Source organism: Leptonychotes weddellii, chromosome 7, assembly GCF_054177405.1.
Source record: "Leptonychotes weddellii isolate Sample4059 chromosome 7, ASM5417740v2, whole genome shotgun sequence".
NCBI lineage: Eukaryota > Metazoa > Chordata > Mammalia > Carnivora > Phocidae > Leptonychotes > Leptonychotes weddellii.
In genome coordinates, this window is record NC_138375.1 from 16522677 (window position 1) to 16536856 (window position 14180).

General features: G+C 36.3%; 1 protein-coding gene across 1 annotated transcript in view; it reads right to left on the reverse strand.

Moving 5' to 3' along the window:
* The window catches only part of CDH12 (cadherin 12), an 875493-nt gene that overhangs the window by 798433 nt on the left and 62880 nt on the right, over window positions 1–14180 (reverse strand). The window lies entirely within an intron of this gene.

A 14180-nucleotide genomic window follows, 5' to 3' on the forward strand; every position in this document is an offset into this window, starting at 1 on the left:
AGAAAATTGGAAGTTACCATTCTTAAGAGTAATTTCTAACATTTACTGTTCTGCTATATTATTTCTAAAGTGCTCTCTCACACATTTTTTCACTTAATCAGCAAGGTAGATATTATTGTCTCTAATTTACAAGTGAGGAAATTAATCAGAAAGCTTAAGTGGTGGGACTAGTGATGGACAGGTCTTGATTTTAAACAGCCCTCTTTCGACTGTCCCCGTATTGTCTCCTGAAATGACAAAGAACTGAAGTCAAACCTCACCAATCTGCAGTAATTAGAAAAAAGCCTATTAGAATTAGGAAGTATGAAAGAACTTAATAAGCTTCAACAACACATAATAACTTGGACTAGAGCTATCCAAGAATGCTCAGTGATGACCCTCCAGTGTCTACGGACATGTTTTTAATGTCAGGTTATTTATATGTAAATGTTATGTATAACACTCTTTGAACAAGTTACCTCTTACACGCTTTAAGCATTTTTTTCTTATCTTGTTTATATCATTTTTCAAAACAAATTTTCTCCTAGGATATAAAGGTGTGTTTAAACTCCTCCCCTGTAAGGGGTGCCTGGCTGTGACTCTTGATCTTGCGGGTTGTAAGTTTGAGCCCAAGTCATGTGTAGAGATTACTTAAAAAAAGAATCTTTAAAATAAATTAAACTCCTCCTGTATATGAATTATGAAATATTCTAAAAGTACAGTTCAATCAGAGAAGCATTATTTTACTTGTGAAGATAAAATCTGAATCCCGGAAGACCTGACCTTACTGAAGGTTGCTTCAAATTATTACAGTTAAGGGGCGCCTGGGTGGCTCAGTCGTTGAGTGTCTGCCTTCGGCTCAGGTCATGATCTCAGGGTCCTGGGATGGAGCCCGCATTGGGCTCCCTGTTCAGCGGGGAGCCTGCTTCTCCCTCTCCCACTCCCCCTGCTTGTGTTCCTCCTCTCACTGTCTCTGTCAAATAAAATCTAAAAAAAAAAAAAAAAATTATTACAGTTAAGCTTGATATAATTTAATTTTGATAGAGGCTCCATGTATTATACTGTATTTCTAAATGTCGTGACATCCCTCAAGATGATACTTTTCATTTTATATTTTCTCTTCTTCTTTAATTGCTGATTGTCCTTGATACCGATTGGAGGGCTAAAATGGTTAATTTCTAAAACATTTTTTACAAATAGAATGAACAACAATTTGTTTTTGTTTTATGGTACTTAATGCTGAGACCTTTCCAAGATTCCCCTGGTGGTGAATTTCCAGTTGCTTCAAGACTAGATGGCATGCATCAAGTTCACTGTTCCCCCAACATGACTGTTCCTGAATCAGGAGTCTTAACAATTAAGTTGTATCCAAATGAGGGAGGGAACACTTGTCATTCTTTAGTTTCACCAGATGGTAACATCTTTTAAAATTATTATCTGATTTTTAGACCTTGGAGCTAATAGGAAAAATGAGTGATCGGAGCTTTACTCATGAGAATGAAGTAGTGCATGTGTATGCTCTAACGCACTTTAGTCTGTGATCTAAATGCTCTCTTACGCTTCTGCAAGCAAACATCAGCACAAAGGTCAGCAAAGTCCACGGAACACCCAGCCACCAGCACCTAGACAGCCTTATCTGAAATAATGCTTTCTCATTGTTTATAACAAGCATCAAGCTCTCCCATCAAAACATCCCCAACAAAACAGCCATCAAGTTCATCAAACTAGACAATGTATCTGTTCTACCATTTTAGTATCATAAAAGAAGAACATTTGTGACGCTTGTAAGTTGTAAATACTAACTCCAGATATCATATCATCTGTATCTAAGACTAGAGACCAATTCTTTCCTAGATGAGACTGTCCATGGTTTCTGAGAAAACAAAATTCTTTGGCTTTTAAATGTGGGAAAATGTTACATAGGGGTATAATCTGTTAATATAAACTTTATTTATGCCAAAAAAATAAATAAAATAAGTAGAATTTTTTTAAAAATTATTAAATAAGAATACTAAAGATAATTTGTTTGCTTCCTTTAATTACAATGTGTCACTTAATGAGCAGACCTTCTAAAACATACCCATACAAAGTGCAATTGATTATATATATATATATATATATATATATATATATTTTAAGATTTTATTTATTTGACAGAGAGAGACACAGGGAAAGAGGAAACACAAGCAGGGGAAGTGGGAGAGGGAGAAGTAGGCCTCCCATGGAGCAGGGAGACCAACATGGAGCTTGATCCCAGGACACTGGGATCATGACCTGAGCCGAAGGCAGACGCTTAACGATTGAGCCACCCAGGCGCCCCAAGGTGCAATTAATTATAGCAATTTGTTATCAGCTTTGGATTATATTCTCTATTCTATTTTGTAGCCTTATTATCCAGTTTAACTGTCCAATCCCATTTTCTTTACTTAATATTATATTGTATTTGATAATTGATGAGTAATGTCTAAATTTCATGTAGATATTTATTGTGTGCCTACCACAAGTCAAGTGCTTTACCTATATTTTATCTTTAACTATGAGGGCATAGTTAAAGGGCAACCCTAGGGCACTGCAGTGATAAAGTAAATAATGTCTCTGCTGGTAGTTCAGCTGTAAGAGGAAACTTTTCCAATCGGACTGCACTGTAGTTGCAAAATAGATAAACTATGCCACTCTAAGTTATAGTGTGTATCAAGATTAAGCTCAAACTCAATACACAAATTGATAATACAAGTTGATTCAGAACATAAAGATACTAGGAAAATGTATCTTAAAGTAACTCCAAATGAACCCATTTCATTTGTTTCAAAACAAATGTTTCAAAAACTCCATTTTTTTTTCTTTTTCAGTCAAATCCTTGGCAAGGTAACTCTAGGACTCATTCCATGTCCTTAATCATACAAATATTCTACACTAACAATCCCTGCTTTTTGAGAAACCCAATGTTTTCTGCGTGTGTAGTCTCTCTCTTGCAGCAGATATATATTTTACCATTATAATGGTAAAATTTATCATTGTTACATAGAAGTTACAGGTTAAAGGATGCCACTATCAAAACTAGATTTGTGTCATTTCTGAAATCAATATATCACTGACACAAAATCACAGTCCATAACATTATCTTGGGGTCATGGTAGCTCACAATGATATACTTGAAAATCTCATTTCAGGAACAGGGAAGATGCTTGAGTCTGCCATGCCACGAAGCCAACCTGAAAACTATATTTTAACCAATCTAATATATTCATTCTTGTACATTCCTTTTTATTTAATTTAGAGAATTAGAATATTAAAATAATTAAAAGACTGACTTTGGACTAAAACCGATATATTTGGACAATAGGAAACTGTGGATAACAGTAACACTGAGGTAAATATTACATTTTCTTCCTTTTACAGAGATAAGCACACATTGTATAAGTTGCTTCATGAGATCTGGGCAGAGGTTGGAAGGAAAAAAAGGCAAAGTGAAAGGTAAGTAGCACAGTCTACACGTGCTACAAACTACATACACACTTGTTTATTATATGGTCCCATTACTTCTTCATAATTACCCTCAATATTCATTCTTTCTCAATGGGCTTAGCAAGTTCATGGACAATCAGCAAGTAAGCAGAAGAGCTAGAATATTTATCCAGATTTTTGACTAGTTAAAAATAAATAGTATGCCAACAAAGCTACCACAAATTAATAAATGCAATAATAATAAAGCTTTGGTACTCTACCACTTCACATTATTATATTTTTGATCCTTTTTATTGTATAATAATTCATTCAACAAAATCAGTATTTAGCATCCACTACTTGAGAAATACTAGTAACACAAGAACAAATGATCCACATCCATCCCACAAAGAACTCACAGCCTCTGTATATGTGTATGTGCTCATGTGTGTGGAATCGAGAAAGAGCTGGCAACAGCAATCACAGTACAATATGTTATCACTTAAAATAATTACACAGAGCTTTGTAGGCATCTAAGGACATATTTCTAACTACACTCTGGAATCAGAAGGATTTTCAGAGAGAAGTATGTTCTAAAATTCTGGATTTTTCTAGGAAATAAAAAATTATGTTATGGGGGTTGGGAGATGTTTTAGAGCTGTGGGGCGAAAAAGGGTATTTAAAATCAGGATAATAATTTGTGACCGGTGTGTTAAATTTGGCATATATATTACAAATTTACCTTAGTGTCCAGTTCACAACTTTATGCCAGAATACGTAATTTTTGTACCAGCTTTTTCATCCAAAACATACTAAATTAATAAGCAAAAAGTAGTGATATTTTCACATTATATTTGCAGGCAAAGACACAACTACCAATTAAGATAATGGTTACTAGTTAGAAATGTCACACGGTACATTATATGTTAAAAAAAAGAAGAAGAAGAAGATAGCAGGAGGGGAAGAATGAAGGGGGGGGAAATCAGAGAGGGAGAAAAACCGTGAGAGACTATAGACTCTGAGAAACAAACTGAGGGTTCTAGAGGGGAGGGGGTGGGGGGATGGGTTAGCCTGGTGATGGGTATTAAAGAGGGCACGTACTGAATGGAGCACTGGTTGTTATACGCAAACAATGAATCATGGAACGCTACATCAAAAACTAATGATATAATGTATGGTGATTAACATAATAAAAAATTGATAGATTTTTTAAGAAAGAAGCTATTAGAAAAAAAAAAAAAGAAATGTCACACGGAACACATTTGAATTATGCACCATCCTGTTCACATAACCCCAAACATGTGACTTTAGCATACGCAGGTACGCCAAGTGAAAACCCTGAGCAGTTGGTATCTCCTACCACACCTTAGTCTCTTGTGTACATGCATGACTTTCATGTTTCCAAGTATTCTAGTCTTTAACTTTTGTGTTGAAGTGGGATAACTTCATGTTTAGGTATAGTTTAAGTGCTAGATAGCCATGAGTTACCCCACTGTCTGGAAAAGAAAGAGAAAAAATCTTCTAAAGAAAGATTCTCTTCCCCCTTTTTCCACCAACTACTACCCAACAAGTCTTCTCTTCCTTCTTTAGTCATTAATATAAACTTTCAATGCACTACATTTAATGTATCATCAATATTAATCTATCCGTTACTTATATAAACTTTTTTTTTTTTCTTGCTTAATAGATATTTTTCTACAGAGATTGTTTTGTTGTTTTGGTTAGGACAGACATACAATTTTTCACATTAGAATTACTGACATATTCTTTTATGGAATTGCTTCTCATTTAGTGTCAGGACTTACGAGGTGAGTTATTATTATTAAAGAATAGACATGTATTACTAGTTAAGCATGACTTCATTTAAATGATTTGAATCGCTGAATTAAATTTCTAGTGTCTATGCATGAATGCCTTTCATTGGCTTATTCACTGTGTGTGTGAAATGTCTGTTTATGTTACTTACCCTTTTTACTGGTGGTAGAGACTCAAGTAAGAATGATTTGGCAGAAACTTTTGAGTATAAGAAAATCATTAATTCTTTTTATTTTTTAGGAAATCATTAATTCTTGTATGAGTCAAAAAATCTTCTCTCAACCAGTTATTTTCCCCTTAAATTTATTTATGTTTATTTTGCCATAACAATATCAAATATTTTCCTTTATGAGTCTAATTACATGTTTGGAAAATTTTTCACAATTCCAAAATTTTAAAAACATGTATACATGTTTTCATTCAGTGTGGTGGTATGATTGACTCATGTAACTTCGGTCTTCCAACCTTGCAGCTTTGGTACCATCTCCATACTCCCATTAATCAACTCACACAGTAAAAGTCACTGAAAGAATTCACAAAATGGAGGCCCTTCTCCTGGGGATGGGCTTGTCATGGCAAGGAAGAAAGAGAATTCACATGTGCTAGCAGCAGATATAATCATAAAAGAAAGTGAGGAAATGGCTGAGAGGCTGAGACAGAACAGTCTACACTTCTCCCACATTTGGGTCATTCTTGTCCACTCCTGCATTATTCCTTCTTTGTTGGGGAGTCGGAGTAGCCAAGAAGTCAGGGTTGTTATCTTAGAGAAGTACAACTCCGAGGAGAAGGGCTCGGTATTCCTCCCCAACAAACTAACATACAATGAAAGCAAATAAAAATTAGAAGTGGATTGAGTTATACGGTGTGTTTGGCATCATTCAAGCATAATGTATATCTAAGTGAAAATATGTCACCTTTAAATTTCTTTAATTTTTATTCATACTCAAGAAGATAGGCTATTTTTAATCAACATGTAAAACCAATCTCTACTCCTAAATCACTTTCACAAATTGAAAAATTTTAATCATTCTCTAGAGAACATGCATTTTAACAGATTTTGCTGAATTGAAATAATTTGATTACAATGTCATTTTCCCGAAAGGATCAAAAGTTCAAAAACTAAAGTACTTAAGAGTACATTCCTAAATCCGTTCTCTTCGATTTTCTTACTTAACAATGTCTTTCAACTACTTAAGGGTCACAAAACTACAATTATATGTTTAGAACAAAACATTAAAAAAAAAAGACTGTATCTTCAAAGCCAAAGACAGAAAGCTAGTCTGGAATTTCTTCTCATTAAAATAATAGAGTACACTGATGATAGTTATAAAAAAAACTATTACGCATTTTGGAGGTTTGTCTTATGGTTATAGTTTTCAATGATTTGTATATTCTTCAATCCTGGAGGAACGAAATTACTGTCTACCTTGGGATCTAAATGAGCCTACTTTTTTTAGCTGCGGCACTTTGATGTTTATTAAGCTTTCTAGTTGAGAAACAATGGACAAAAAATGCAGAAACGGCTGTCTGCAAATTATTTATATTTAAGTGTTTCAGACACACGGAAGATGATATTTTCACTATAAACACATTTCACAAGGGACATTTCCTATGTTTGACAACAGATTAAGTGGAGATTTAGGTCATATGTACCTCGTTTCACAAACTAATAAAATAAACTTAATTATTTGTTTTATGTTGAGTTGCCCATTTGATCAGAGAACTTCATTAAAACATTAAAAAATCATCATCAAAACTTCAGATGATAATTAACCCTATCATTGAAGACAGATAAAAGTTTTTTTTATATCTTTATAAATCCAACGCCTCACCCAAAAACTGGATCCTGCAATTGGTACTTTTTAAATTATTACATTTATCTAGTCAAAATCTATCTTCTCTATAACAAAGTAAAAAAAATATTTATAGAAAAATTATAATGCTGGGTTTGGGCTTTTAAAAAATATGATCCATGGACAAACATGTATTTATAACTTTCACAAAAAGGTTTTTCCATAAAATTTTAGTAGAAATATTTGCTCTCATAGCTTGTAAACAGTAATTTTTGCAGTAATAGAAACAGCTCACTGTCAGCTTAAACACGATAACTACAGACACAATAAGACTTCTTTGGGCAAAGCAAACACTATATAACTTTATTCATTCCTATAAATCCTTTCTCTTTACTATAAATACGACACACTGATGAAAAGAGTGAATATGTGGATGAACTCTGCATGATCAAGGATCAGTCAGCTGATTATTTCAAATACTCAAGTTGTTCCATTTTTAAATATATTTTGAATCCTCTATAAATATAAAGTGCACATTCCAATTTTGTATGATGTTATGCAAAGTGCTGCACTTGAAAAAGAAAAAAAGAAATGAAGCTTGATTTTTCTAAGCAAAGCTTTGCTGCTCAAAACTGTGGCAAGAAGCTTGGTCACATTCAATCTCATTAAGCATTCCAAAGATTAAATATTTTTGCATGGCCTGGAATTGATACAAATATTCTGGTTTAGCAACAAGAATTGAAACTGAAAAGTGCTTGGAGTACAGGGTAAGTGTAATTTATATGCTGAGGCTTTTGCACATGTATCCTTTCTTCCTCCTTCTGGTCTCTTTCTTTTGTCTCTGCAGGTACCTGACATTCCTCAAATCTCCTCCCACCAACCAACCCTCTTCCTTTCTCATTTCTTCCCTTATACTGACCTATTTTCCTCCACTTTAACTCCAACCTATGACTGAAGAGCTTTGTTAGCTGTTACTCTCAGCAGCAATGGGCAGCTTTCCTTTGGGAGTAAGTGACTGTGATTGTCCCCTAATAGACTTTGTACTGTTTAGTCCAGAGTAATGGAACCTATTAATCTCCCCCTGCTTCTTGGGCCATAATGCATTTGCAGGGGAAGAACGGTAAGGTGAGGGAGATTCATGTTCTAGAACTACTCTTGAATGTCAGGACGTGGATTGGGGAGGATGTTGAAAATGGCTTATTGGAAAAAATATGTTGAAAGAAATGTTTTTCTTCGAACTTTTAGCTAAATTTTCATCTATGATCTAGGTTACCTATTCACCGAGAATCCAAAATTTGAATGCTATTTGTTGATATCCTTCTATGAAATAAAAAGTTCTAGAATTTCCGTCTGCTTGCTTTTTACCTGCTCTTAATTGGGTAGTTTATGTGGAGACTCTGGATTGGATTTGGTGGAGCAGTATGTATAGATCATGTGTTACAGGACATACTTTAAGTCTTCAGTATGAAACAAACATATGGGGTCAATCATGGAGTGTTCATTTAGATTAACTGAATAGCAAATTCCAGTTACTTCTCTTGTATACTTCCCTCCAGTAACATTCACTTATATTAAAAAAGGACTATACCTGGATCTTTTCATTTGTTAAGGATGAAAATGTTAGGCAGTTAGTCAGGCATGAGCGAGGAGGGATAAAGCAGGTGCTGGCCACATGCTTGGTTCCAACCCCCGGGGTTAACAGCCACACCTTCAGAGCCACCTCTAAGGGCTAACAGAACAGGAAAGGCCCAGCCACAGACTTGGCTCAAAAGCCACAAGGCGGGGCGCCTGGGTGGCTCAGTTGGTTGAGCGTCTGCCTTTGGCTCAGGTCATGATCCCAGGGTCCTGAGATCGAGCCCTACATTGGGCTCCCTGCTCAGTGGCAAGCCTGCTTCTCCCTCTCCCACTCCCCCTTCTTGTGTTCCCTCTCTCACTGTCTCTCTGTCAAATAAATAAATAAAATCTTTAAAAAAAAAAAAGCCACAAGGGGACTTCTAAGAGCTAAGCATGGGCACAAAGGGTGCAACTTGTCCTTCACTACCTTTACAGTCACGACAAAGTTCATTAGACACTCATAAATATACAATGCATAGATAAATACAACTATAACAATGCATGATGGAGGGAGGCATGTGCAGAGGCCAAACATATAACCACCAGCTGTCCATCAAAGCCACATTTACAGGTACACAAACCAGGCTTCAAAGGATGAAGCCAGAGCTGCTCGGGGCCGTTGCCACTCTTGCTCAGACTTCCCCTCTTCAAAGTGTCCTATACTGGGCGCCTGGGTGGCTCAGTTGGTTGGGCGACTGCCTTCGGCTCAGGTCATGATCCTGGAGTCCCAGGATCGAGTCCCGCATCGGGCTCCCTGCTCGGCAGGGGGTCTGCTTCTCCCTCTGACCCTCCTCCCTCTCATGCTCTCTGTCTCTCATTCTCTCTCTCTCAAATAAATAAATAAAATCTTAAAAAAAAAAAAAGTGTCCTATACTTGGGGGCACCTGGATGGCTCAGTTGTTTAAGCATCTGCCTTCAGCTCAGGTCATGATCCCAGGGTCCTAGGTTCAAGCCCCACACCCGGCTCCCTGCTGAGCCACTCTCTCTCCCTTTCCCTCTGCCTGCCACTCCCCCTGCTTATATTCTTTCTCTCTCTGTCAAATAAATAAATAAAATCTTTAAAAAATGCCCTATACTTATCTACTCAATAAGCTCTATCTCCCCATTCTGCTCTCAGGTCTCCAATTCTTTAGTGTATCTGGGACAAGAACCTAGCAATCCAGTAACAAAAAGAATCAAATCAAAGGTAGTTTTAGATGCCATTTTCCCATGCTTTAAAAAATAATGAATACCACTTGGCTATACATAACATAATGCAAAAATTAAATCTGGGGGAAAAAGTTTCACATGAAAATGTATAGATTTTTCACTTAGCAGCAAATTTCAAAATTAAACCCACATTTTCAACCTTTTAAAGATTTGAAACACATTCATAAATAGACAACTGCCACTTTAAATGTTATTATCAGGAGTAAGGCTCATAAAATACCATGGAAAAGTTCATTTCTGTTTATAAATATATGAGAGACCCTATCCCAGTGAATTTCAGCCTTTAGTAAAGGCAAAGCTATGAATAACTAGAGACTAATAGAAATGAGTTCAGGGACACCTGGGTGGTTCAGTTGGTTAAGTCTCCGATTCTTGATTTCGGCTCAGGTTGTGGTCTTGGGTTGTGAGATCCAGCCTGGCGTGGGGCTCCTCCTGGACATGGAGCCTGCTTAAGATTCTCTCTCTCACTCCCCTCTCCTTTTGCCCCTCTCCCCTCATCTCCCTCACTAAAAATAAAATAAAATAATAAAATAAAATAAAATAATAAAATAAAAAAATAAAATAAAAAATAAAATAAAACAAAACAAAATAAAAAATTAGAAACGAGTTCAACTCAGTTCCCTCAGATCTTTGATGAGTTCCATGACTCATTCTTGCTTTGCTGCCTGTGTAGAAAACTGGGTTAGGCAGGCCTTGTTAAAATCAGATGATTCACTGAAAATGGATTTTCTCAGACAGAGGAATTAAAAATCATAATATTAATAAGTGTTCTATAGTTATAGAACTGCCAATTCAGAACTCTATTGAAGGTAAAGACAGATGATATCATTACCGAAATTACTTGGGAAAATAGAAAGTGCAATATGAAAATGACATATGTTGTTGCTATTGATAATAATATTCATTTAATATTATAAATGTATACAAATATGCCCAATTTGCTAAAAATACAAAAAAAAAAAAAAAGGAAAAAGAGAAAAAACAGCCAGGGTGACTAGTCCTGGTCCAAATTTGTTTTTTATACTTTTTCACTGTATTTTGCCACTTTCTAGTTCATATTTATACTCTTTCTCTTTTCCTTTAACTTTCTCCACTTCATACATTTCTTACTTCAGACAAAGATTCCCCCTTACCCAACCACTCTCCTCCCTTGCTCCCCAACCTACCCTAATTAAATTGGTCACCACCAAGGGCTACAAATTTTTCCTTCCTAAGTGTTCATCAAATTGTTACTAAAACTGTTCTTAAAAGATTGTTATCATGTCTTACCTGGATAAAATCCCACCATCTCACTAGTCCATCCTACTTCATTCTCTTCTATTCTCCTTCCTAGACCCATTGTAATATAGCACCAGAACTCTATTGTATTTTCTTGCTGTACCAAAAAGCAGGTTTTTAGTCTCTGAGGCACTTGCAGGCAGCAATACGTAATTAAAATTTTTAAATATTGCTTCGGTGTATTCATTTTGGGGTATACCTCTATGGTGATAAGTTTATATTCACAGTACTTTTAAAGTCATTTTTAAAAAAGATTTTATCTATTTATTGAGAGAGAGAGAGGGAGTGAGCATGAGCAGGGGGAGGGCAGAGGGTGAGGGAGAGAGAGAATCCCAAACAGACTCCGTACCAAGCTTGGAGCCCTATGCTGGGTTGGATCCCACAACCCCGAAATCATGACCAGAGCTGATATTACTGGTCGGATGTTCAACTGACTGAGCCACCCAGGTGCCCCTGTCAAAGGCATCTTTAAAATCTTTTCTTTAAATAAATTTGAATAAACTTTTATTTTTTTATTTAAATTCCAATAGCCAACATGTAGTACATCATTAGTTTCAGATGTAGTGTTCAATAATTTATCAGTTGAATATACTTTTTAATAGGTAAGTAAATAAGATAGCATGCAGTCTGTGAAACACTAGCATGTGAGAGATAAATTCCAAGGTCCTTCACGAGGAAGAACAGCTTTTGATTTTTTTCTTTGCTTATTCTTACCTGTGGAAAATGTTTAATTCTCAAGAGTTAACCAATGTTATTGTCACTAATTTTAACTTTGATTCATACTTTAAATCTTTTATTTATTGAGCGTAAGATGACATTGGCAAGGCGGAAAAGCTTTTGGATTCTCAGTGAGCCCACTGCTATTGAAATTTCATTCCAAGAAATCTGTTATTTTCTACTACTTCTGGTTATGTCTGCCAAATATTTTTTTCTGACATTTGGATTAACAGAATTTCTGAGAAAATAATTCTTAACAGATTACTTTTGTCCTCTTAATATCTATTTCTTACGATCCCAGTATTAAGGTTGCTGATAGACTTTTGGTTTAGAGGAGGCTTAAGTCAATACTACACAAAATAGTGATTAATATTTCTAGGGAAGCTGTGAGAGAAACAAGTGTCATTATATCACAACTGCTTGACAAGTATCCATGAGGAAAAACGAAGAACGGTACTGCAATAAAATTTTATTATCAACTGTCATATCTATTCTTCTATCAATCTTTTATTATCTAAGGGTGTTGAATAATTTACTCAATATTTGTGCAAGCCACTCTGCTTTTTTATTGCAGAGTTTGGCAATTTTGCTTAGTATTGTTTCTGGCTTTGCAGACCATGAAGTCTCTATTGCAACTACTCAAGTCTGGTTGATTGTAAAAACAGCAACTGCCAAGACGTAAACAAATGGGTGTGGCCATGTTCCATTAAAATTTTATTTACAAAAGCAGTCAGTGGTCCAAATTTACCCCCAAGCCACAGTTTGCAAACACCTACTCAAAGGGAAAGCGTGTATATATATATGATGATGTCGTCTATTCTAACAGAGCCTTGGGCAGATATAAGTCTAATGCCAATCACCACAGAGCACAGCGTTATCAGGGCAAGAAGAATGAAATCCATGATAGCTGTAAGAATCTAACACACTCCCCTATCAAGGTGCAAATAATAATAACCACGTAGAAAGTTCAGGCATTTAGAAAATGTGCAGAGATGAAACATGGATTGATTCTTAAAAAATGAATATTCTTAAGGGTCTTTTCTTTTTTCCATTTCAGGCTTGATATAAGAGAAGGGCTGCCATTTTAAAGCATGCAAATGTATACACACCCTGTGCGGAAAGCATTAACACAGAAGGCCTGAAGTTGTTGCCTTCAACAGAGCCTATTTGTGGGTTGGCCCTTGGCTGGCTGCTGGGAGCCTCGTTGTTTTACCAGCCTAGGCTGCTCAATGCCTGATTTCCTTTCTTGAAGTTTGAAATGCCAATAGTTGAGGCTGGTTGTTGCTCCTACATGACCTGTCCCCAATAAAAACCTTGGACTCTGGGGGTCAAGCAAGCTTTCCTGGGCTGGACACGTTTCTCTATTTTGCTGCTGGATTGAGGAGTACGTCCTGTGTGACTTAGCTGTGAGCGTGGAGTGGGAGTGGGGGTCAAGGGGAACGTAGGAAGTCTGTGCCTGGATTCCTCCAGACTCAGCCTAATCTATCTATTCTTGTTGATTGTGTTAATAAAATATGGCTGTGAGTACAATTGCCTCTGAGTACTGAAAGTCCTTCCAGCAAACCACTGAATGTGTACACGTTCCCAGGGTTTCGAACACACACATACACACACACAATACTTACCCTGACTACTTCTAAAACAGTAGATATTTTGTTTTCTCTTCTGTTGATTTTCTTCCATTCCATTCTATTCTATAACATTCTATTCTAATGCATTTAATTTTAATGCAATCAACTCCATTACATGTAAATTAAAAGCCATTTGAATCCTACTATATGATTTCCTGCTCCACAAATGTAACACGGCTGTTGGTAGCCTACTGAGCTGTCATCCTAACCCATATACCTTATATGTTTCACTATCATTTGCAAAAAACACACAGAATCTTTCCTTTTCAAGGACTTTAGTGCTAATCAATGCCAAGAAAGACACATAGCATTAGCGTGTTAGTTATCCATTGCTGTATACCAAATTATCCCGAAACTTAGTGGCCTAAAACAACAAAGATTTATTATTTCATAGTTTCTGTAGGCTCAGGGTCTCTCTCACTAGGCCACAATCAAGGTGTCACATGTAATCTGCAGAAATTTCAAGGCCCAACTGGAAAATCTGCTCCCAAGTGGATTCACATGGCTGAAGGCATATTCTCCCTGGTCACTGTCCAGAGTCTTTAGTCCTGGCCAGTTGGACATCTCCATAGGCCAGTTCAAAACACGGCAACTGACTTCTCCCAGGGCAGGCAAGAGAGCAAAAGGGGGCAAGCAAGGCAGAAGCCAAAGTCTTTCTTGTTCCCCTAACCTTAGAAACAATATATCAACACTTACACTA